The sequence below is a fragment of the Scyliorhinus canicula genome, chromosome 24 (genome assembly GCF_902713615.1).
Source record: "Scyliorhinus canicula chromosome 24, sScyCan1.1, whole genome shotgun sequence".
NCBI classification, from domain to species: domain Eukaryota; kingdom Metazoa; phylum Chordata; class Chondrichthyes; order Carcharhiniformes; family Scyliorhinidae; genus Scyliorhinus; species Scyliorhinus canicula.
Genome location: NC_052169.1, coordinates 2,026,930 through 2,052,546, shown reverse-complemented (window position 1 = coordinate 2,052,546; position 25,617 = coordinate 2,026,930). Strand labels below are relative to the sequence as shown.

At 51.0% G+C, this 25,617-nt stretch overlaps 1 protein-coding gene across 5 annotated transcripts in view; it reads left to right on the top strand.

Moving 5' to 3' along the window:
• Window positions 1–25,617, top strand: part of LOC119956828 (leucine-rich repeat and immunoglobulin-like domain-containing nogo receptor-interacting protein 1) — a 505,354-nt gene that overhangs the window by 424,502 nt on the left and 55,235 nt on the right. The window contains exon 1 of one of the 5 annotated variants that reach the window (XM_038784298.1): window positions 17,280–17,302. The exons of the other annotated variants lie outside the window; for them this stretch is intronic. The gene's annotated coding sequence lies outside the window, so the exon portion shown is untranslated. Of the gene's footprint in view, window positions 1–17,279; window positions 17,303–25,617 lie in introns of those variants that run through there. 5 annotated transcript variants of the gene reach the window in all.

The window sequence follows — 25,617 nt, the reverse complement described above, 5'->3', positions numbered from 1 at the left end:
GAATGGTGCCCAGTGTTCCCCGATGTGAATGGTGCCCAGTGTTCCCCGATGTGAATGGTGCCCAGTGTCTCCGATGTGAATGGTGCCCAGTGTTCCCCGATGTGAATGGTGCCCAGTGTACCCCGATGTGAATGGTGCCCAGTGTTCCCCGATGTGAATGGTGCCCAGTGTTCCCCGATGTGAATGGTGCCCAGTGTTCCCCGATGTGAGGGGTGCCCAGTGTTCCCCGATGTGAATGGTGCCCAGTGTTCCCCAATGTGAGGGGTGCCCAGTGTTCCCCGATGTGAATGGTGCCCAGTGTTCCCCGATGTGAATGGTGCCCAGTGTCCCCGATGTGAGTGTTGCCCAGTGTTCCCCGATGTGAATGGTGCCCAGTGTTCCCCAATGTGAGGGGTGCCCAGTGTTCCCCGATGTGAATGGTGCCCAGTGTTCCCCGATGTGAATGGTGCCCAGTGTCCCCGATGTGAGTGTTGCCCAGTGTTCCCCAATGTGAATGGTGCCCAGTGTTCCCCGATGTGAATGGTGCCCAGTGTTCCCCGATGTGAATGGTGCCCAGTGTCTCCGATGTGAATGGTGCCCAGTGTTCCCCGATGTGAATGGTGCCCAGTGTTCCCCGATGTGAGGGGTGCCCAGTGTTCCCCGATGTGAATGGTGCCCAGTGTTCCCCGATGTGAATGGTGCCCAGTGTTCCCCGATGTGAATGGTGCCCAGTGTCCCCGATGTGAATGGTGCCCAGTGGTCCCCAATGTGAGTTGTACCCAGTGTTCCCCGATGTGAATGGTGCCCAGTGTTCCCCGATGTGAATGGTGCCCAGTGTTCCCCGATGTGAATGGTGCCCAGTGTTCCCCGATGTGAATGGTGCCCAGTGTTCCCCGATGTGAATGGTGCCCAGTGTTCCCCGATGTGAATGGTGTCCAGTGTTCCCCGATGTGAGTTGTACCCAGTGTTCCCCGATGTGAATGGTGCCCAGTGTTCCCCGATGTGAATGGTGCCCAGTGTTCCCCGATGTGAATGGTGCCCAGTGTTCCCCGATGTGAGGGATGCCCAGTGTTCCCCGATGTGAATGGTGCCCAGTGTTCCCCGATGTGAATGGTGCCCAGTGTTCCCTGATGTGAATGGTGCCCAGTGTTCCCCGATGTGAATGGTGTCCAGTGTTCCCCGATGTGAATGGTGCCCAGTGTACCCCGATGTGAATGGTGCCCAGTGTTCCCCGATGTGAATGGTGCCCAGTGTCCCCGATGTGAATGGTGCCCAGTGGTCCCCAATGTGAATGGTGCCCAGTGTTCCCCGATGTGAATGGTACCCAGTGTTCCCCGATGTGAATGGTGCCCAGTGTTCCCCGATGTGAATGGTGCCCAGTGTTCCCCGATGTGAGTTGTACCCAGTGTTCCCCGATGTGAATGGTGCCCAGTGTTCCCCGATGTGAATGGTGCCCAGTGTCCCCGATGTGAATGGTGCCCAGTGTTCCCCGATGTGAATGGTGCCCAGTGTTCCCCGATGTGAATGGTGCCCAGTGTTCCCCGATGTGAATGGTGCCCAGTGTTCCCCGATGTGAATGGTGCCCAGTGTTCCCCGATGTGAATGGTGCCCAGTGTTCCCCGATGTGAGGGGTGCCCAGTGTTCCCCGATGTGAGGGGTGCCCAGTGTTCCCCGATGTGAATGGTGCCCAGTGTTCCCCGATGTGAATGGTGCCCAGTGTTCCCCGATGTGAATGGTGCCCAGTGTTCCCCGATGTGAATGGTGCCCAGTGTTCCCCGATGTGAATGGTGCCCAGTGTTCCCCGATGTGAATAGTGCCCAGTGTTCCCCGATGTGAGGGGTGCCCAGTGTTCCCCGATGTGAGGGGTGCCCAGTGTTCCCCGATGTGAATGGTGCCCAGTGTTCCCCGATGTGAATGGTGCCCAGTGTTCCCCGATGTGAATGGTGCCCAGTGTTCCCCGATGTGAATGGTGCCCAGTGTTCCCCGATGTGAATGGTGCCCAGTGCTCCCCGATGTGAATGGTGCCCAGTGTTCCCCGATGTGAATGGTGCCCAGTGTTCCCCGATGTGAATGGTGCCCAGTGTTCCCCGATGTGAATGGTGCCCAGTGTTCCCCGATGTGAATGGTGCCCAGTGTTCCCCGATGTGAATGGTGCCCAGTGTTCCCCGATGTGAATGGTGCCCAGTGTTCCCCGATGTGAGTGGTGTGTGGGGCAAGAAAGGGTTTTGCGTCGATTGTGTGAAGATTCTGATTTCTCCTCAATTTGAAACAAAACTAAATGAAGAATGAAAAATCCCAGGATGCACAGTTCCTGAAATCTCCACCTCTCTCTGAATAAGATTGGAGAGGTTCGGAGCAGGGCAGTTAATAAGGGCAAATTCATCCTTCTGTTTAGCTCTCACCCAGTGGATCCTCTTGTGTGTGACTATCAGACCATGGAGTGTTACCTCACAAAAGGAGGCCATTTGGCCCTCTGTATGTATGCTGACTCGCCCAATATGTCTCATTCTCCTGCTCACTCCCTACAGCCCAACAAACATTTCCTCTTCCAATATCTATCCGACTCCCTTTAAGAACATTCTTATTGAATCTATGTCCACCGTTCTTTCACATAACACATTCCAGATCGCTGTCTCAAAAACAATCTCATCTTCCATCTGGTCCTTGTATCTTTTATTCTTAAATTTGATCCGTCTGGTTAGCCAGTCGCCGGGAATAATTCCTCGTAATTTTACTGCATCAAAAACCCTTCCAGGAATTTGAACACCTCTATCAAACCTCCCCTTAACCTGCCTGCTCTGTGCTGGACCTGCATCCACCAGCGCTCAGTCTATTCTGCTCAATATTGACTTCCAACTTCTTTATTTTTTTTAATCTATCGGCCAAGAGTGGTGGGCGTGCGGAGTAGCTTTTAAACCCATCGCTCGATCCTGGCTGTGTGTGAAAACAAGGGGCGCTTTCGAATCTTTCAGACAAAGACAGATTTGTTGATATCAAAAGACACAACGGGTCTGGTTTGACATTTTAATGTCAGGCTGAATGGTGCAATGCATCGAGAGACGGGAATAACAGAGAGCTACTGCTCTGCCGCTGTCTCCATTGGAAATGATGACAATCCAGCTCCATCACAGCTCCCTTTTCTTTATGGTGGGTGGTTAGAATGGGTTGAGGATGATTACTGACCATTTGATTAAATCCTCCAGCTGTTATCACAGAACTTTATCGAGGAGTGTGACAAATATTAGATTAAGAAGCCAAAGCAGGCATTCTGACCTTTGAAAGGTCTCTGGTGGGACCACGGTGTGAATATTGGCGTCTAATTCGGAGCCTCCTGCTTTGAGCTGATTTAATCTGGATTCTGTCCTGTTCAGATAATTCATGCACCATTTGGAGCAGCCTGTGTTTGCTGATATTTCATTTGGTGTTTATGCTGCTTTTCTCAAACGCAGTCAGCGGAAGATTAAGTAGCCAGAAATTAAAACCTGCCCAGGGAGGCGATAGAGAAAAGCTATTAGCCTCTGGAATTCTGAAACTGCTACAGTGCCTGGGGGTGGGGGGGGGCAGGGCTTAAAGCTGAAGCCCCCCTCTCGCTGTTGGGGGGGGGGGGGGTGTAAAAGACTCCAGATCCCACAGCATGATCTGGAAGGAGAGCAGGAGAATTCTCCCCACTCTCCTGCCCTGTCCCTCAATCACCATCACACACAGAGGTTATCTGACCGCTCGCACATTGCTGTGTGTGGGATCTTGCTGTGTGCAAATTGGCTGCTGCGTTTCCTACAACAGTGACTGCCCTTCAATAAGCACCTCAGTGGCTGGAAGGAGCACTGTGAGAAATCTGAGTTATTGAGGGGCGGGGAGATCTGTATCCCACACAATGCGGTTGGGGCAAAAAAGCTGGGGGGGGGGGGGGGGGGGATTCTCTCAGCCCAGGCCCGGGCTGGAGAATCCCCGCGACTGGTGCGAATGGTGCCACGCTGCCCCGACACCGGCACGCGATTCTCCGCAGAGATACTCGGCCCGGGATGGGCCGAGCGGCCATCGTAAAGAACCCGGCACCTTTCACACCTGCCCTCAGCCGGCAGGGCCTCGGTATGGAAGGGTCCTGGGGCAGCCTGTGGGGGGTGAGGGGGGCTCCGACCCCGTGGGTGGGCCTCCGATGTGGCCTGGCCTGCGATCGGGGCCCACCGATCAGTGGGCCAGCCTCTCTGAGCCATTGCGCATGCGCACGTTGGCGCTGGTGCCACTTCGCTGGGACCCCATGGCGCCCGGTTCATGCCAAGATCAGCAGCTGGCCCCCTGGAGAGGCCAGAATTGCTGATCCCGAGGCTGTATTGACGCCGTTGAGAAAGGCGACGGCATTTCCGACGGCGTCAACACTTAGCCTCAGGATCACAGGATGCCGCCCGGGGTGATTTCGGAAGTGTGGGGGGAACTCGGTGAGTACATGAGATAGAAGGGAAGTGGAAGATGGGCTGAAAGGCTGAGAGGCTCCTGTTTCTGCTTCCAGCTCTGCCGACATCGCAGACCACCATCCGTCTTCCCCCAACGTTTCTCTGGGTGGAGTCGGTAAACCAGGCATGAGAACGGAAATAATCCAAAGGTGGGCTTGGAAGATTCCGAGTGCTGAGCCCCTGACTATTTCCTTTGAACATTTGTTCCAGTGCGAGACTGCCCTTGTGGGAGGGGAGGTGGGGGTGGAAAGGTTGGTGTTACCCTGCTCTGGAAAGAAATGTTCTTTGTAGTTTGTGTGGATGGTGACCAAGTATTCTGTCGGAAGGCACCAGGTTCCTGTCAATCCTTCTCCGTATTTTATAGAACATGTTCAACCTGTTTCTCCCCCTCCTTTGCTGCAGTCATTCCCATCCGAAACATTTGATCCAGGATGTGATTCCCACACTAATTTGTTTAGGTCTGTGCAATATGTCTCTGCATCGCTTCAGTCTTATTTCTATCTCTCGCCAGATGAGGATGCCCCACACCACGTGCATACCCCCCCCCCCCCCCCCCCCCCCCCCCCCCCCGCCCCCCCCCAGGATTGGAGAGGCAAATGTTTGGTCAGCTATAACTGATATTTCCAAAGGTTCCTCCTCAGAAACCCAAGATGGGGAGATGGGTGAGGAGGAGGCTCGTGTGGCGGGGACGATTTGGCGTTAATGGTCGGCCTCCGCCCCACCACGCCTCATTCAGTCAACAAGATATTCATGGGCCAATTGCCATCTATTTTCTCGCATTATATCGAATTTCGACGGATATGACCTTTTCCCAGTCAATCCCGTTCACATCAGAGTGGTGCTTGTCCAGCCCTCACACAAGCTCTTCCTAAGCTCCTCCCTTGTCCACTTTTTACATTTTAAACACGTTCTTGATGTGGTGTCTTTGTGGTTCTTACCCGAGGATGATTGATGTAGTGTTCAGAAAGATCACAAATAGCTTTTATATTGAACAAAGCTATAGATTTATTAACACTACTTAATTGGAATCGACACTTACTCCTATATAATACACAGTTGATAATAAACTTACAATCTACACTCATCTACTACTAATCTCTACACTATTACAATAACTATGATCTGCTCTCACTCGCACTGCCTTTCCTACAGTCTCTCTTCCAGCTTTCTCCTCAAGCTCTCACCCACAAGGCTTAGCATTGATGCCTTATATAGTTCTGCACCTAGCTCCCTCTAGTGGTTGATTTGGACATGACATTAACCCTTACAGTTCTGTACATTTATCATAATTTCACACTTTATAGACTTGCATCTTGACCAGAGGTGCGTCGCCTCCCCAGCGCCTGATATTTGAAGGGCCTCAGTGTCTGCTGGCCGGATGTAATTATTCTCGCTGTGTGCAATGTTGATGTAGCTCCCTCTTCCTGTCGAAGGTTTCCATGGACGATGAACAAGCCTTTGTGATGGTGCTACAACCACTTGCTAAAGTGACAATAATTCCCCTGCTTCAGATAAACACTACGGGACCCAAAGGTGTTGAGCGTTTAAATTACACTCACAATATTATGTGAGTGAACTTCCCATTACATTAAACAGATCAAAGGTGAGCAGATTGGAATGGGAAGCAGTGTTGTAGCGGGATTGTTCCTGGCCCTGTCTCGATAGCGAGTGTTGCTGCTTTCGGAGCAGATTACCAAATCGGAGCTTTTTCCATTTGAAAATGTAATGCAACAATTTTTGGTACAAAGTTATCTCCGGCTGACAGTGGGTCCATTGTCTGCCTGTGTGTGCTGTGCACTTCTGATAACTGCCCGTGGAAATTGTGAGAAATGAATTTTGCCTTCCCTTTCTTACAGAAAGACATTCTTGTGTAGTGACGTTTATGCTCATTTAAATGAGGGACCTTGACACCGGGCAGTGACGCAATATCTATCTCATGCTCAACTGGGTCGGTTTCAAGTGCTGCCATTATCGCAGGGTTCAAAGTTCTTTCGGAGTTTGGCAGCTGAGTCCAGAGTTAAAAAGCTGCTTCAGGTGGGCGGCATGTGGCACAGTGGTTAGCACTGGGACTACAGCACTGAGGACCCGGGTTCGAATCCCGGCTCTGGGTCACTGTCCGTGTGGCGTTTGCACATTCTCCCCGTGTCTGTGTGGGTCTCACCCCCACAACCCAAAGATGTGCAGGGTAGGCGGATTGGCCATGCTAAATTGCCCCTTAATTAGAAAAAAAAAATAATTGGTTACTCTAAATTTATTTTAAAAAGCGGTTTCGCTCACACAAGTCACGAGGCAACAGGGTTGGTTTCTCTGATATCTGAGGGCGTGACCAGAGCACTCAGTTCAAATACAAACATCCTACCAGATCTTTATCAACATACATGCTGTGACCTTTCAGAAAGGGATTGTTGAACAGTCTTTCTGCTTTATGGTCACTTTTTATTCATCGTATTGATCGAGATATCCAAACCAGAGTGTCTATTTGTCGACTTGAAGGATAAATAATCAGTTAGCTTTGGGAAATGGTGAGATAAAGGAAATGTGAGCATATTGTTTCTATCGTGAAATATGTCATTTTGGTTGAAGAGCTAACAAATAATAACAATTACTATATTTATACAATCCCTTTTATATCGTAAAATGTCCCAAGGTACCTCACAGGAATCGTCATCAAGCAATCATTGACATTGAGTCACATGAGGAGATGTTAAACCAGGTGACCAACAGTTTAGTCAAAGAGATATAAGAAGAGAGAGATTGAGAGGCAGTGAGGTTTCGGGAAGCAATGAATGCCAGAGCCCGGGACACTGGGAAGTGAAGGCAGGGCCACGAGGGGTGGAGTGATTAGAGTCAGTACACTCAAGAGGGCAATATTATGGGAGGGAAGTGGGGCTGTATGAGGTTACAGAGGCTACGGAGGTTACAGAGGCTACGGAGGTTAAGGAGGTTACAGATATTAGACAGGTTGCAGAGATTACAGAGATTACGGAGATTACAGAGGCTACAGAGGTTAAGGAGGTTACAGAGGTTACGGAGATTAGAGAGGTTACGGAGATTAGAGGTTACGGAGATTAGAGAGGTTACAGAGGTTAAGGAGGTTACAGAGGTTACAGAGATTACAGAGATTGCAGAGATTACAGAGATTGCAGAGATTACAGAGATTACAGAGATTACAGAGGTTACAGAGATTACGGAGATTAGAGAGGTTACGGAGGTTAAGGAGGTTACAGAGATTACAGAGATTGCAGAGATTACAGAGATTACAGAGATTACAGAGATTAGAGAGGTTACAGAGATTACGGAGGTTACAGAGGTTACAGACATTACAGAAATTATAGAGGTTATGGAGGTTAAAGAGATTACGGAGATTAGAGAGGTTACGGAGATTAGAGAGGTTACGGAGATTAGAGAGGTTACAGATATTAGAGAGGTTACGGAGATTAGAGAGGTTACGGAGATTAGAGAGGTTACGGAGATTAGAGAGGTTACGGAGATTAGAGAGGTTACAGATATTAGAGAGGTTACGGAGATTAGAGAGGTTACGGAGATTAGAGAGGTTACGGAGATTACAGAGGTTACGGAGGTAACAGAGTTTATGGAGATTACAGAGGTTACAGATATTAGAGAGGTTACCGAGATTAGAGAGGTTACAGATATTAGAGAGGTTACGGAGATTACAGAGATTACAGAGGTTACTGAGATTAGAGAGGTTACGGAGATTAGAGAGGTTACGGAGATTAGAGAGGTTACAGATATTAGAAAGGTTACGGAGATTAGAGAGGTTACAGATATTAGAGAGGTTACGGAGATTAGAGAGGTTACGGAGATTAGAGAGGTTACGGAGATTAGAGAGGTTATGGAGATTACAGAGGTTACGGAGGTAACAGAGTTTACGGAGATTACAGAGGTTACAGATATTAGAGAGGTTACGGAGATTAGAGAGGTTACAGATATTAGAGAGGTTACGGAGATTACAGAGATTACAGAGGTTACTGAGATTAGAGCGGTTGCAGAGATTACAGTGGTTACAAAGATTACAGAGGTTACAGATATTAGGGAAATTGCAGAGATTACAGAGGTTACAAAGATTATAGAGTTTACAGAGGTTAAAAAAATTATAGAGTTTATAGAGGTTACAATGATTGCAGAGGTTACAAAGATTATAGAGGTTACAGGAATTCCAAAGGTTGGATGGGACAAGGCCATAGAGATTTGAAAATGAGTGAATTTTAAAATCAAAACATTGCCCAAGGTCCATCGGAGGGCCACCTTCCCCCTCACAATGCAAGATCTGCCCACTCCATGCCCACCAGAACTACCCTCCACCCCCCACCAGAGACTCCTACCAGAGACACTCTAATTAAAGAGACTCCCCCAAAGACCGCCTAATTTAAAGAAACTCCCCTGGAGCCCCCTAATTAAAGAGATCCGCTAAATAGACCCCCTCCCCCCAAAATGCGGCTTTAAAACTCCCCTGTGTAATAAATCTGACAGCAGCATGGTAGCATAGTGGTTAGCACGGTTGCTTCACAGCTCCAGGGTGCCAGGTTCGATTCCCCGTTGGGGCACTGTCTGTGCGGAGTTTGCACGGTCTCCCCGTGTGTGCGTGGGTTTCCTCCGGGTGCTCCGGTTTCCTCCCACAGTCCAAAGATGTGCGGGTTAGGTGGATTGGTCATTCTAAATTGCCCTTAGTGTCCAAAAACGGTTAGATGGGGTTACGGGGATAAAGGGGGATAGTGTGGAGGCATGGGGCTTGAGTAGGGTGGTCTTTTCAAGGACCAGTGCAGACTCGATGGGCTGAATGGCCTCCTTCTGCACTGTAAATTTTATGATTCTATGATATCTGCTGACTGAGACAGAGGAAGCAGCGCCTGTCAATTCCTGGAACGAGAAAACCAGTCAGCTGGGTTTGAACCCCCTCAGATCTTTGACCTGCAAGCCTTTCATCCATTTCTTTGTGAAATTTATTTTACTGGGCTGTGAGTGACTTATTCCACACACCCAGCTGTCAGCATTGTGCCATTCATCTGCTTTCGCACTTGAGTAACATTGAAGTGGTCAGCTGTTGAATGTCCCACAATGTTTATAAACATCAAACTTTGATTGACAGCTCCTGGACCACTTCAAATAGAGTTAATTGCTTTCCATTCATCTCTCCTCACACTTGAGTGACTTTGAAGTAGTCGGTATTGAAAATAACAGAAAGCAGAATACAGAAAGGATTGAGGATGATTTTCTTCCACTCTGGTTTGATGGGTTCTGTGATGTGTGATCTGCTGACTCTGTCACATGCAGGGTAGGTGATACATGTAGGGCCGGGTAGATGGGCTGTTTGGTGTTGTGGACGCCTTGCCTTCACCTCTGCACATTCCCGACAAACACTCTTGTTGGTGTTTGGTGCCTTCCTGAATAAACCTCCTCATTCATGGTTGGTCACAAGCCAGGGTCTCTCGTGGATGGGTTGGGTCGTTTGACCTTTTCAAGAAAGCTTCCAGAACCTCCCTGAAACATTTCCGCTGTGATCCTGGGAACCTCCTGCTGTGACTGAGTTTGGAGTTGAAACACTTGCTTCAGAAGTCCAGTGTACGGTGTGGTAGCGACATGTAGTAAGGATGTGGTCGGTGCTGTGGAAATGAAAGCTTGGTCTTTTGTTTTTGAACTGAGCATTAAAGTGGGAAGCAGTAGATGTTGGTGCCAACTCTTGTTCCTGAAAGCTGCATCTTGACCAGCTTGGCTGTCTCTGCTCTGTCCCGCATGGCTGCATGTGTCTCCTGTAAAGTCACTGCAGGCATTGCAAGTTACACAGCAGTTACTGTGTCCCTGGAGCTCCCTGGAGACAAGTTGCTCTCTAATCGCTCTTTATACCAAAATCCATTTTGTCGAATATTCTGCTGTTTTTAATAACTTATTTGGTCACTGCTGTTGACAGGGCTGGACCGACTGTCATTGAAAATTACCCTCTCTCTCTCCTGCCTCTCCACATATTAATTGTCATTAATATTTCAGGACCCAAAGGACTTTGGTCGAGCAAAACACAAGCCATTAATCTTTCATTCTCCTCTGAAGGCGTGCTGCGTCCAATGCTATTTCCCTCAGTGTTACCATGTCCAGCTCTGAACTCTCTGCACTTTCCCATCACTCATTAGCCAGGGGTCACTTTGCCAACATGTTTAATGTTCTGTGTGTTATCTTCACATGAGGTACAAGGACAGAGATGGGGCATCTGCTCGCATACTGGGAGGACTTTGTACGGCTAATAGAAATAATGGATACAGACTGAGATGTGAATGTTAGGGGACGTTTATGTCAGTAACTCTAATCTGTGTTGACTGTCTGGAATGCACTAACCAAGAACAAAAAGCCCCAGAATAAATCTGACTCGGAGCTAAACATAAACACATATTTGAGCCATTCGAGATAAACAGACAACACACTCACAACATAGACGCATATCATCTTCAGCTGCTTCATCAATGACCTTCCTTCTATCAAATGGCCAGAAGTGGGGATGTTTGCTGATGACTGAACAATGTTCAGTATTATTCACAGATAATGAAGCAGTCCATGTCCAAATGCAGCAAGACCTGAACGATATTCCAGGCTTGGGGCTGACAAGTGGCAAGTTACATTCAAGCCACACAAGTGCCAGGCAATGACCGTTTCAATGACTGCTACATAAGATAAAGATGCATGGCATTAAGGGTAAAGTAGTAGCATGGATAGAGGATTGGTTAATTAATAGAAAGCAAAGAGTGGGGATTAATGGGTGTTTCTCTGGTTGGCGATCAGTAGCTAGTGGTGTCCTTCAGGAATCAGTGTTGGGCCCATAATTGTTCCAATTTACATAGATGATTTGGAGTTGGGGACCAAGGGCAATGTGTCCAAGTTTGCAGATGACACTATGATGAGTGGGAAAGCGAAAAGTTCAGAGGATACTGGAAATCTGCAGAGGGATTTGGATAGGTTAAGTGAATGGGCTAGGGTCTGGCAGATGAATAACAATGTTGACAAATGTGAGGTTATCCATTTTGGTAGGAATAACAGCAAAAGGGATTATTATTTAAATGATAAAATATTAAAACATGCCGCTGTGCAGAGAGACCTGGGTGTGCTAGTGCAAGAGTTGCAAAAAGTTGGTTTATAGGTGCAACAGGTGATTAAGAAGGCAAATGGAATTTTGTCCTTCATTGCTAGAGGGATGGAGTTTAAGACTAGGGAGGTTATGTTGCAATTGTATAAGGTGTTAGTGAGGCCACACCTGGAGTATTGTGTTCAGTTTTGGTCTCCTTACCTGAGAAAGGACGTACTGGCACTGGAGGGTGTGCAGAGGAGATTCATTAGGTTAATCCCAGAGCTGAAGGGGTTGGATTATGAGGAGAGGTTGAGTAGACTGGGACTGTTCTCGTTGGAATTTAGAAGGATGAGGGGGGATCTTATAGAAACATATAAAATTATGAAGGGAATAGATAAGATAGATGCGGGCAGGTTGTTTCCACTGGCGGGTGACAGCAGAACTAGGGGGCATAGCCTCAAAATAAGGGGAAGTAGATTTAGGACTGAGTTTTTTTTTAAATAAATTTTAGAGTACCCAATTATTTTTTCCAATTAAGGGGCAATTTAATGTGGCCAATCCACCTAACCTGCACATCTTTGGGTTGTGGGGGCGAAACCCACGCAGACACAGGGAGAATGTGCAAACTCCTCACAGACAGTGACCCAGGGCCGGGATTCGAACCCGGGACCTCAGCGCCGTAGGCAGCAATGCTAACCATTGTGCCACCGTGCTGCCCTAGGACTGAGTTTAGGAGGAACTTCTTCACCCAAAGGGTTGTGAATCTATGGAATTCCTTGCCCTGTGAAGCAGTTGAGGCTCCTTCATTAAATGTTTTTAAGATAAAGATAGATAGTTTTTTGAAGAATAAAGGGATTAAGGGTTATGGGGCACGATTCTCCGCAAATGCGGCAAGTCGTAAAGGCTGCCGTGAAACTGGCCGTGTTTCACGGCAACCTCCGTGCCCCCTCCCGGGACCCGATTCTCCCCCCCGGGGGCGGGGCTAGCAGCGGGGCCCCGTGAACCACGGCATCGCGGCCTTAGCGACCGTCGCTAAGTCCGCCCGCCAAGCGTCAAGCCGGCTGACGCGCACAATGACCTCAGCCGCGCACGTGCGGATTGGACGGCTCCAACTCGCGCATGCGCGGGGCTGTCATCTCCCTCGGCCGCCCCGCGGACTGATCCTGCGGGGCGGCGGAGGGAGAAAGAGTGCGTCCGTTACGGACGCACTGCCCGCGATCGGTGCCTACCGATCGCGGGCCCATGCCCCCCTTGGTACGGCCGTGGTACTGCCGTGCCAATCGGGGCCCTGGATGCCCAGAACGGGCATGTTACGGTCGTTTTTACGACGGCAGCAAGCAGGTGTGTTTGCTGCCATAAAAACGGCCGTAAAGGCCTGGGCACCCGGCCCATCGGCCTGGGGAGAATCGCTGTTCGCCGTAAAAAACGGGGAGCAGCGATTCGTGTCTGGGGCGGCCGTAGGGGGTGAGAGAATAGCGGGAGGGCGGGAAAAATGTCGGGGACGCCCTCCCGCTATTCTCCGACCCGTCGTGGGCAGCGGAGAATCGCGCCCATGGTGTTCGGGCCTGAAAGTGGAGCTGAGTCCACAAAAGATCAGCCATGATCTCATTGAATGGCGGAGCAGGCTCGAGGGGCCAGATGGCCTACTCCTGCTCCTAGCTTCTTATGTTCTTAAGCGACATTGAAATAAGGAGCTGCTGAACCATACAGACAGCTGAGTGACTGAATATCAGTTAGAAATATAGGGCGGGATTCTCCCCTACCCGACAGGGCGGTGGGTACCGGCGTAGCGGAGTGGTGCCAACAACTCCGGCGTCGGGCTTCCCCAAGGGTGTGGAATTCTCCGCACCATTGGGGGCTAGGCCCGCGCCGGGGCGGTTGGCACCACACCGACTGGCACCAAAATCGGCACCAGCTGCCTTTGACGCCCGCTGCCCGGCGCCGGGGCTGGCCAAAGGGCCTTCGCCGGTTCGTGCATGCGCCGGTGGTGACGTCAGCGGCAGCTACCGCTGACTTCACCACCGGCGCATGCGCGCTGGGGGATTCTCTTCCCCCGCCGCCACTGCCTCCACCATGTGGGCCTGGCCACCGTGGGGACACCCCCCGGGGCCCGCTCGCGCCGCCAATCCAGCCGCCACCAGAGGTGGTTCAAACCTCGTCGGCGGGATAGGCCTCCCAGCGGCGGGACTACGGCCCATCGCGGGCCGGAGAATGGCCGCAGGGGGCTCGGCGATTGGCGTGGGGTGATTCCGCCCCCCGCCAATTCCCCAGTGGCGGAGAATTTCTGCCATGGTGGGGGCGGGATCTTCGGCAGCACCGGGCGATTCTCCAACCCTGCGGGGGGTCGGAGAATTTTGTCCATAAAGAGAGGAGTCGGAATGCATATTGTTAATGATTTGGATATTGTGCCAGATTTATTGAGAGATTTCAAAGAATGTTACAAATTCATGTTTGAACAGTTACTAAAAACACTTTGAATAATCTCTGACAGAAAAGCAATGTAATACGAGGTTTAATCAGGACACGGGCAGTCCACACTGAGCAAAATAAGAACAAAGGTTTATTTGAACAAACAAAATGTACAAACAAACAAAAGGGCCCAGGGTGTGGGGTTTCCAGGGTAAGAGCCCAGGATGCAGGGTTACTAGGTGAAAGGCCCACGGTCAGGGTTACCAAGGGAAGGGCCCAGAATGCAGGGTTACCAAGGGAAGGGCCCAGGATGCAGGGTTACCAGGGGAACGGCCCAGGGTCAGGGTTCCCAGGGTCAGGGTTACCAGGGGAAGGGCCCAGGGTCAGGGTTACCAGGGGAAGGGCCCAGGGTCAGGGTAACCAGGGGAAGGGCCCAGGGTCAGGGTTACCAGGGGAAGGGCCCAGGGTCAGGGTTACCAGGGGAAGGGCCCAGGGTCAGGGTTACCAGGGGAAGGGCCCACGGTCAGGGTTACCAGGGGAAGGGCCCAGGGTCAGGGTTACCAGGGGAAGGGCCCAGGGTGTGGGGTTTCCAGGGGAAAGGCCCAGGGTCAGGGTTACCAGGGGAAGGGCCCAGGATGCAGGGTTACCAGGGGAAGGGCCCAGGGTCAGGGTTACCAGGGGAAGGGCCCAGGGTGTGGGGTTACCAGGGGAAGGGCCCAGGGTCAGGGTTACCAGGGGAAGGGCCCAGGGTGTGGGGTTACCAGGGGAAGGGCCCAGCGTTACGGTTACCAGGGGAAGGGCCCAGGGTCAGGGTTACCAGGGGAAGGGCCCAGGGTCAGGGTTACCAGGGGAAGGGCCCAGGGTCAGAGTTACCAGGGGAAGGGCCCAGGGTCAGGGTTACCAGGGGAAGGGCCCAGGGTGTGGGGTTACCAGGGGAAGGGCCCAGGGTGTGGGGTTACCAGGGGAAGGGCCCACGGTCAGGGTTACCAGGGGAAGGGCCCAGGGTCAGGGTTACCAGGGGAAGGGCCCAGGGTGTGGGGTTACCAGGGGAAGGGCCCACGGTCAGGGTTACCAGGGGAAGGGCCCAGGGTCAGGATTACCAGGGGAAGGGCCCACGGTCAGGGTTACCAGGGGAAGGGCCCAGGGTCAGGGTTACCAGGGGAAGGGCCCAGGGTGTGGGGTTACCAGGGGAAGGGCCCACGGTCAGGGTTACCAGGGGAAGGGCCCAGGGTCAGAGTTACCAGGGGAAGGGCCCACGGTCAGGGTTACCAGGGGAAGGGCCCAGGGTCAGGGTTACGAGGGGAAGGGCCCACGGTCAGGGTTACCAGGGGAAGGGCCCAGGGTCAGGGTTACCAGGGGAAGGGCCCAGGGTCAGAGTTACCAGGAGAAGGGCCCAGCGTCACGGTTACCAGGGGAAGGGCCCAGGGTCAGGGTTACGAGGGGAAGGGCCCAGGGTCAGGGTAACCAGGGGAAGGGCCCAGGGACAGAGTTACCAAGGGAAGGGCCCACGGTCAGGGTTACCAGGGGAAGGGCCCAGGGTCAGGGTTACCAGGGGAAGGGCCCAGGATCAGTGTTACCAGGCAAAAGGCCCAGGATCAGTGTTACCAGGCAAAAGGCCCAGGATCAGTGTTACCAGGCAAAAGGCCCAGCTCTAGGACAGCAGAAGATGAGTTTGATTGAGAGGTCGGTGAGTTTGGGAAGGAGAGGGGAGCAGTTGGACAAGTTTGAGATCCTGAGCATGAGGAATGTATAATAATAGACAAAGTGAAGGGAGTCTTGATTGAAACATAGAGAGGATGTAGGCAACGGTTTGGAGTTTGTCTTTGCTTATAAAATCTTAATTAATTTTCCTTATTGAATTAATATTGTTAAACCTTGAGGAAAACCTTGAACTCTTTATCAAGGGGTGGGGGTTGTTGTGTGCGTCTGCCGATCCTTCATCATTCACATGTAGAGAGCTGATCCTTTAATGTTTCATATTCAGTACATCTGCAGATCTGACAGAGATCTCTGCAAGCTCACACACACACACACACGTGCATTCCTCTTCAAAGTAGCCTTAGAATTTACTTTTTAAAAAATCAACTTGCTCAGGAATGGAATTCTGCTTTGGTGACTGTTGTGATCCCAGGGCGCTCGGCAACATCCCTTAATCTTCACTCTCTGTTCACGTCTGATTTTGGCCTTTTATATCTGAGACCATCAAAGCAAACTCCTCTTTGTGTTGTGGATGTGAGAGGCCCATGTGCACTGGGAGCTGTAAAGCATATAATAAACTTGTAAATAATGTAATAACTGTTGACCTTTCTATCAGAGGGGGCGAAGGGATTGGCTTCCGTGCCTACATTTCCGTCTTCTTGAAAGAAGACTTTTGGGTAGTGATTCTGAAATGGCCAATCCAGAGCCGGCATTGATCCCTCCCTCCCACTTTAATTCCAGGAAAGGAATTTTTGTGCGTAGTGAGGTGTGATGTCCTCAGTTTTCTTTGTCTGGACGTCGGGAATGTGTAGTGTTGAACAAAGAGCATCAAGCAAAGGTAATTAACAAAGTTGATTTATTAACACTATTTAAATAAGGGGCTGGATTCTCTGCACTCCGACGCCGAAATCGCATCTGATGCCGGGGCGGAGAATCCATCTCCGCGCACGGAATCGAGACGGGCGCTCCAGGTCCCGAAAAGCGGCAAACTCTTCTCCGCGTATCCCGTACCTGCAGCCGTGGCTGGAGGCTGGCCCCGTCATTCTCCACCCCCGACTGGCCCAAGCCCTGACGGCGTGGGCCTAATGTGGTCCTGCCGTTCCAGATACTCGTGTGGTGACTGCGGACTCGGTCCGCGGCCACCATGGTTCAGGGGGCGGGCCGATCGGACGACAGGGCAGGTCTAAAATGGGACCGGACTATTTGTGGACGGCTGGACCAAGGTCGGGCTCACGGCCGATTCGGGGCACTATTTGGGAGGTCCAGCTCGGTGGGCTGAGTCGGCCGTGGAGCACAACGCGGCCGCTGGAGGCCGCTGCCGTGCGCATGCGCGGCCTCTGACCCGGAAGTGCAGGGGCTCGTATCTGCAGCTAAAGCTACTAGATTCACGCTGGGACCCTGGGAGCCCCCTGCAGGGCATTGAATATGTGACCCTTTCATGCCAGTTTTTCAGCCGTGAAAGGTCACAGTTTTTACAACGGCATGGGGACATAGTCCCAAAAACAGGGAATCCAGCCCATGATTCGAACGTATTCCTAGGTACGAGGTTGCTGAAATAAACTATATTATATTTCTAACTACAGAACTCTCAAATACACAACAAATCTCTCTCACACCTAAACACCTTCTCCCAGAATCCCGGGCTTCACGTGATATATATGTGTGACTGCTCTTGATCACCATCTGGTGGGCAGAAGTATGTACATGAAATTGTTAACCCTTTATCTCCCATACAATATCTGTATTGTTACAGGGGGGTTGGGGGGGAGGGGGGTCAAGGATTGGACAGGGCATGGGGTCAAAGATTGGGGCTGGGGATTTGGACACGGTGTGGGGGGGTCAGGTTGTGTATATTATGTAAAGAGGAACATTTGCTCCCGCCTGGGACTGTACGGTACGTGTGTGTGTCTCAGTGTCAGCTCTGGTACATGTGAACATACATGATTCCAGCCAGCCGAAGGCGTCAACGGTGCTCCCGTAATCTTCGCGTGTGTACCCGGCATAAACCGGATAAAGTGGGCGAGTGACGCACTCACACCTTCCAACAGTTTGATCAGTTTGATGGATCAAGAAAGGAGCTTCATTTTTAACCAAACGTTTCTGCTTTGACACACGTGTCAGTGAGTGGGAAGATTTTCACTGTGATGAACACCGAGAAACCTCTTAGATCTGCGTGTGAAATTAGTTTAGCGCAAGGTCCAGCTCTGGGGATTTACCCATCATGCTTGTGGTAGTTCCAAGTAAAAACTGCCCAATTTGGGGTGGGGGGGGGGGGGGGGTGAGAGACCTAAGAAGGATGGGTAAACATGATTTGGACTATTTGCTCAGTAGAAGAGCCGATGCTGGAAGTGAGTGGCTTTGCTGAGCGGTTTGTTTCTGTGCAAAGTCTCCTGTGTATTTTAACATATCTCTGAATTAACCATTCCCTCCACAAGCTAACTGTGCTCAGTATAAACTTACTGACGTCTCCCAAAGCAGTAAGACCCCAGCTTTAACCCCAAGTACGGGCCTGGGCACAGGGCCGGTTTTAAGCCTATTTGACCAATTTCATCAAATTGGGCCCCGCACCTTAAGGGGTCCCCGCGCCAGCGGCGACAGAGTTACCGTTTGAAGCCCTTTCTCTATTCTAAGAGGAACTATAGGGTAGTTTTTACTTTTGGGGAACGCACCGCATTACCGTCAACAAATCCTTCAGCCCTGCGCCGCCAAATCCTTCCGCCCGGGTAAGTAAGTTTCAAAATTTTAGTATATCAAGCATTTAATGTTTTTTTTTGGTTAAAGACGAGCATACTACACAAAATATAAACATACATAAATTTTTACTTTTGTAGAGTAGGGGCCCCGCCATCACTTTTCTAATTGGGCTCGCAATTCCTAGCACCGGCCCTGCCTGGGCAATAGTGAAGGCAGGTCCAGTTAATCTTGGTCTACCCGAGGCAAACAATCAATTGGTCTGCATCCCTCTGCTCCCTGGTGTTGGGAGCGACGTGAGTGGATATTTCACAAGGCCCAACCTTGGGCCCAGAGGTAACAGGTCTTGGCTGAGGGAGCAGCTGGCCAGTGCACAGAAAGAATCAGAATCTTCAGGAGAACTGGAAGGAATTGGACATTGAATTGAAAGCCTGTTGAACCCTTGTTGTTAGTCAGGGACGGGAATCAAAGCCAGGCACAGCAAGTCACACAATAGCGGAATATTCATTCCAAGCCTGATCTGTGTTGTTTTTTTCCTGAGTAAATTACCCTCCGATGTGATGGGACTGTGCTACACAAAACACTCAATTATGTACAAACGGAGATGGACCAGAATTAATTCCACTCGGAGAGTCAAACCTGCAGAAAGTCTCATTAAACGTGCTGAATCTTAATCAGCAGCTTTCTGCCACATTGCAAACAGCTGCAGCAAACTCACTGCTTCAGCTGTGTGGCCATTCTGCTCATTCAAACCTGTTCCTCTGATACACTGGGATCGCCACCCAGGGATGTGTGAACTCGGACTACCCTATCGGGGATGCTGCTACACCTGAAATACATTGCTAGAAACGTATGACTGTGTGTACTGGGAATGTATACCGGGAATTCCGTACTTGGCATATCCTACCAGGAATACCGTACAGGGCATACAATAACGGAGATGCCACTCTGGAAATATATTATCACGAATAAACCACCAGGAATACTCCTCCGGGAAGATACTACTGCTGTGTGTGTCTGGTGTGTGTGTGTGTGTCTGGTGTGTGTGTGTGTGTCTGGTGTGGGTGTGTGTCTGGTGTGGGTGTGTGTCTGGTGTGTGTGTGTCTGTGTGTCTATGTATGTGTGTCTGGTGTGTGCGCACATGTGTGTGGTGTGTGCGTGTGTCTGGTATGTGTGTGTCGGGTGTCTGTGTGTGTGTGTTTCTGTGTGTCTGTCTGGTGTGTGTGTGTGTGTCTGGTGTGTGTGTGTGTTTGGTGTGTTTCTGGTGTGTGTGTCTGGTTTGTGTGTTTCTGGTGTGTGTGTCTGGTGTGTGTGTGTGTCTGGTGTGTGTGTGTGGTGTGTGTGTGTTTGGTGTGTTTCTGGTGTGTGTGTGTGTCTGGTGTGTTTCTGGTATGTGTGTGTGTTTGGTGTGTTTCTGGTGTGTGTGTGTGTCTGGTGTGTTTCTGGTATGTGTTTGGAAGCTGAGTTTAAACCATCGGAACACGAGTGGATTTGAGGCCGTCTGAGTTTAAAAAGGATTTTCGGCTGAATCTTGAGGAGGTAGTGAGCAAATTGGAGCAAAGGAAATAATATTAAGCCTGAGGCCTAGCCTGTTGGGTTTGTTGGTGCTTCCTTCAAAGACCTTTTCCTGATGATGAGTTTTTGTAGAATCTTCCCCCTTGGATTTTTAACCCTTTAGGTTCTTGGCCCTTGTCCTCCTTTGAGGCGTTTACCCTATTCTATGTAAACTAACATTTGTTGTTTGTGCTGATCCCACTGAAAGGTTGTCCAGGCTGGCATTCCTGTTGTTCTAGGAGTCCACAGGCAGAACACTCACTCATAACTCAACCTAACATCCCAAATTGAGAGAGATCAACGGGTCCATCAAACCTGGTCCACACCACAATGGCTGAAGCATTTGAGCAGATTCCCCATTCCCACCATCCCCTCTTCCTTCCCTAAGCCTTATGTCCCTATGCCTCTCTCCTCTACTCTTACCCCAATCGCTTGTTCCCCCCCCCCCCCCCCCCCACTCCGTTCTTTCCCTTCCCCCTCTCTCCCAACAGCCTTCCATCCACTCCCCTCACCAGCCCAGGGATGGTTGAGGGATGGCTGACTCTGGAACAATGGATTCCAGAACCTTCCATCATGATATCACAGACCCCTCCCCGATTTAGATCATAAAATCAGCTCGTCTTCCACTGAATATTGGAGATTGAAGGGTGCCCTGACTGAGCTCTCTGCAATGTGAAAGGGAGCTGTCTGGGTTATTCCAGAGAAGCCATTTCCTATGGAAGGAGGGGCATCAGAAAGTAGAGCCAGGGCGTTCCGGGGCCGTGTCAGGAAGCATTCCTCGTACAAAGGGGAGTGGAAATCTGGAACTCACTCCCCCTTTCCAAAAGCTGTGGGTGCTGAGGTACAATCTGAGCTGTCAAGACCGAGAGGGACAGATCTTTGTTAACTCAGGAATCAGAGCAGGTGGGTTAAAGGCGAGATTCAGATCAGCCTTAACCTCATAGGAGTGGGTTCGAAGGGCTAAATGGCCTCCTCCTGTTTGGGCAAGGTGTGTCTGAGGGAAGGGGCCGATCTCACAGATGCTTCAGTCGGTGTGTCAAATCATACAGAAATTGTGACTTTTTCCAAACCGTCAAATATACATCAAGAAATTGGCAGATGGGAAAATGAGCGAGAGCAACTGATTCAATTAGTTTCACTTTGATTAATGGAGCAGGCAACAAATTAATAATTGATTTATTGTTAGAAACTGAATTAAAATCTGATAGAATCTGTTCAGACCCAATGCTGCTCAATTCATTGCTGCAGTTATAAATGAACAAACCATTCAGTGATTCCAATGCATTATCTGGAGCGCTGCCTTGTGCAACGATGTTGATCCGAGTGTCATCTTATTATCTTCCATAATCAGACACAACCAGGAACTTTTCACTAAACTTTACAGAGCAGAGAGGCCAGACTGGTGCAGAGAACGGGAGCAGAATCATGTGTCAGACCTGATACCTGTGCAGTCAGGTTTTTGTCAATGGGGATAGGGCGAGATCTCACTCAGCTCAGGGACTGGGTGCAGACGAACAGACACAAACCCTGTACAGAGGGAGGAGAATTGCAAAAACTCAGAGTTAGACCTTTTGAGTCAATACTAATAATGGGTGTGATTCAATCACACAGACAGTGAGGGAGGGTCCTGTAAGGGGGAGGGTCCTGTAATCCCACAGGCAGTGAGGGAGGGTCCTGTAATCCCACAGGCAGTGAGGGAGGGTCCTGTAAGGGGGAGGGTCCTGTAATCGCACATATAGTGAGGGAGGGTCCTGTAATCCCACAGGCAGTGAGGGAGGGTCCTGTAAGGGTGAGGGTCCTGCAATCACACAGACAGTGAGGGAGGGTCCTGTAATCACACAGGCAGTGAGGGAGGGTCCTGTAATCACACAGACAGTGAGGGAGGGTCCTGTAAGGGGGAGGGTCCTGTAATCGCACAGATAGTGAGGGAGGGTCCTGTAATCCCACAGACAGTGAGGGAGGGTCCTGTAAGGGGGAGGGTCCTGTAATCGCACAGACAGTGAGGGAGGGTCCTGTAATCCCACAGACAGTGAGGGAGGGTCCTGTAAGGGGGAGGGTCCTGTAATCGCACAGACAGTGAGGGAGGGTCCTGTAATCCCACAGACAGTGAGGGAGGGGGTCCTGTAATCCCACAGACAGTGAGGGAGGGTCCTGTAATCCCACAGGCAGTGAGGGAGGGTCCTGTAATCCCACAGGCAGTGAGGGAGGGTCCTGTAATCCCACAGGCAGTGAGGGAGGGTCCTGTAATCCCACAGGCAGTGAGGGGGGGGGGTCCTGTAATCCCACAGGCAGTGAGGGAGGGTCCTGTAATCGCACAGACAGTGAGGGAGGGTCCTGTAATCCCACAGACAGTGAGGGAGGGGGTCCTGTAATCCCACAGACAGTGAGGGAGGGTCCTGTAATCCCACAGGCAGTGAGGGAGGGTCCTGTAATCCCACAGGCAGTGAGGGAGGGTCCTGTAATCCCACAGACAGTGAGGGAGGGTCCTGTAATCCCACAGGCAGTGAGGGAGGGGCCTGTAATCCCACAGACAGTGAGGGAGGGTCCTGTAATCCCACAGGCAGTGAGGGAGGGTCCTGCATTCAGAGATACTGATCCATGTTGTTCTCCACTCGCTATCCAGTGAGTGCAGTTTCTGTGATGTGCAATCGGACACACTGCTGGCAGATTCACCATCAGTTCTGATTTCCCAGCCATTCCTGTCTGTCCTCCTCCATCTGAATCAATGTTATCAATCTCTATTAGCGTCAATCACGTGTGTTTTTACATCTATTCATCTATTGATTTCTCACCCTGTTTGGTGAGATGTGAGTTGGGTATCTGTCTCTGAATCTATCTACTGTTACATAGCACAATCTGGCACTTTGTACCTGCTTTTCATCTACGTGTATCTCTCCTCTCCCTCTTTCCCTCTTCCATCCTATCTCACTCTCTGATTTCCCTCTCTCTATCTCACTCTTGCTATCTAATATATGTCTTTCTCCATCTCCTCTATCTCCCTCTCTCTATTTCTCTCTCCATTACTTTGTTCTCTATTTCTCTATATATATATATATTTATTTCTCTCTCTGTCCCTCCCTCTCCCTCCACCTCTCTCACTCTCTCTCTATATTTAGATTCTTCCTCACTCCAGTTGGATGTCTGCCTCCTTACCCGTTCTATATTTCCTGCTCTATTTGTCTGTCTCTCTTTTTCAATCTCTTTCTATCTCAATATCTCTCTTTACCTCTTTCTCTGTTTCTTTACCTGTCTCTCTGAAACTATTCCTGAGATTTTCCTCTCCCAGCTTCGGTGGCAGCAGCCAAAGGTCCGTTGCCTGTAGAAAGGAATTGGCGAGGTGGGAAATCCGGTCCAAGATCTTTTCTTCCTCTGCTTCCGTCCCTCTGCCTCTCGGTTTTATAGCTCTTCATTTCACCCCTGCTGTGAATCTCGTTCTATCATTCCTGTTTCTCAGTTTGTCTCTCTCCGCGTCATCATTATCTATCTCACTCACTCTAATTTCGTCAAACGTGTGAGTTAGTCAGATACATGCAGAAGGAGGCCATTAGGCCCATCGAGCCTGCACCCAGTCGAGGCCAACCCCAGCCCTGTAACCCCACCCTAAGGGGCAATTTAGCACGGCCAAGCCACCTAACCTGCACATCTTTGGACTGTGGAAGGAAACCGGAGCACCCGGAGGAAACCCACGCAGACACGGGGAGAAAGTGCAGACTCCGCTCCGTCACCCGAGGTTGGAATCGAACCTGGGCCCCGGCACTGTGAGGCAGCAGTGCTAACCACTGTGCCATTGAGCACACCTTCTAAATCGTTGCCGGGAATCTGGTACGTGGTGAAACACGAACTCTTTGTGAACATGGGGTAGAGGCAGCAGCAGAATGTGCCGGTCTTCATGGTCGAACTTCCAGCCTAAGCTCGGAGTACATACGGTGAATAGTTTGGGGAAGATACCAGGGAACGGGAAAAATAAAAACTTTTGATTGTTCCGAACCTTCCAAAGTCCCAGGACATCGTAAATCACTTTACTGTCAATGAAGTATTTTTGAAGTGCAATCACTGATGCAGCCCCTTTATACACAGCAAGATCCCACAAACGGCAATATGATAAAGACCAGAAAAGCTGATTTTTTGCTGTTGAGTAATAATGTCCGGGTAACTGGCTGAACCTCCTGTGTTGGCTTTGTAAACTGTGCCACGGGACCTTTAACTTCCACCTCAGAGTGTGCCTGTCTAATGTCTTTCAAAAGATGGCACCCCTGACAGTGACGCACGCCCTCCGCACTCCACTCAAATGTTAGTCTGGATTTGATTCAAACACAGGACGTGGGACTGGAACCTACACGTGTGTGACTCAGAGGTGAGAGCAGTCAGCCAGCGCTGGGATTCAACGGACACTGATTTTGTCCATTAGCCCCGAATTAATGGTACAGGGCACCACCTGGGGTCAACTGAAAATCTCCCTCATATAGGATAAAGAAGCTGAGAGATTTGGACAGTGATTTCCAAGGCCAGGCAACTGAAGGTCTAGGCACCAATGGTGGAGCAATTGGAATTGGGGATTCGCAAAGGCCAGAATTTAAGGAGTAGCAGGCAAGGGAATAAAGCAGGACCCTGGGAAGCCCCGAGGATCAGAGGGAGCTTGGTGTGAATGTATATCCGTCCCTTAAGGTAGCAGAGCAGGTGGGTACAGTGGGTAAGAAGGCAGATGGTAACATTGCCTTTATTAGCCGAGGCATAGAGGGGGCGATTCTCCAATACGGAGCCCAAGTGTTCGCACCGGCTTGAATGCCCTTCCACAGGGGGCCAGCACGGTGCTGGAGTGGTTCACGCCACTCCAGCCTCCGCCGTGCCAACCCGCGCATGTGCAATTGGACCGTGCCAACCCGCGCATGCGCGAGGGACTTCTTCAGCGCGTCGCTTCAGGGGCTGACCGCGCAAGAAAGTAGGCCCGGGGGGGGGGGGGGGAGGAGGAGGCCGGCCGGCCGATCGGTGGGCGTCGATCGCGGGCCAGACCCCATCGGAGGCCCCCCCCCCGGTGAAGGACCCCCCCGCCCCCTCCCACAGGCCGCCCCCCCCGACCGTTCCCGCAGCGTTCCCGCCGGCAGCAACCAGGGATGAACGGCGCCGGCGGGACTCTGTCGTATCGGCGGGGCCGCTCGGCCCATCTGGGTCAGAGCATCAGCGGCCCTGCCGATTCCAGCGGCCCTGCCGATTCCAGCGGCCCTGCCGATTCCAGCGGCCCTGCCGATTCCAGCGGCCCGCGCCGCCGCCAAACGCGCTGGCGCAAATGGTGCCGATTCTCCGCACCTCAGAGAATCGCGCGCCGGCGTTGGGCACAGTTGCGGCGATTCTCCGGCCCGGCGCGGGGCTCAGAGATTCACCCCCAGAGCAGGGAGGTTATGCTGGAGCTGTATAAAATGTTGGTTAGGCCACAGCTAGAGTATTGTGGGCCGTTCTGGAATCCACATTATAGGAGGGATGTGATAGCCACTGGGAAGGGAGCAGAGGAGATTTACCCAGGATGTTGCCTGGGCTGGAGAGTGTTAGTTATGGAGAGAGATTGGATAGACTGGGATTGTTTTCCTTGGAGCAGAGGAGGCTGAGGGGGGACAGGATTGAAATGTATAAAATTGAGGGGCAGAGATAGAATAGACAGGAAGAAACCTTTCCCCTTGGTGGAGGGATCAGTGACCAGGGGGCAGAGATTTAAGGTGAGGGGCGGGAGGGTTAGAGGGGATGTGAGGAAAACCTTTCACCCAGAGGGTGGGG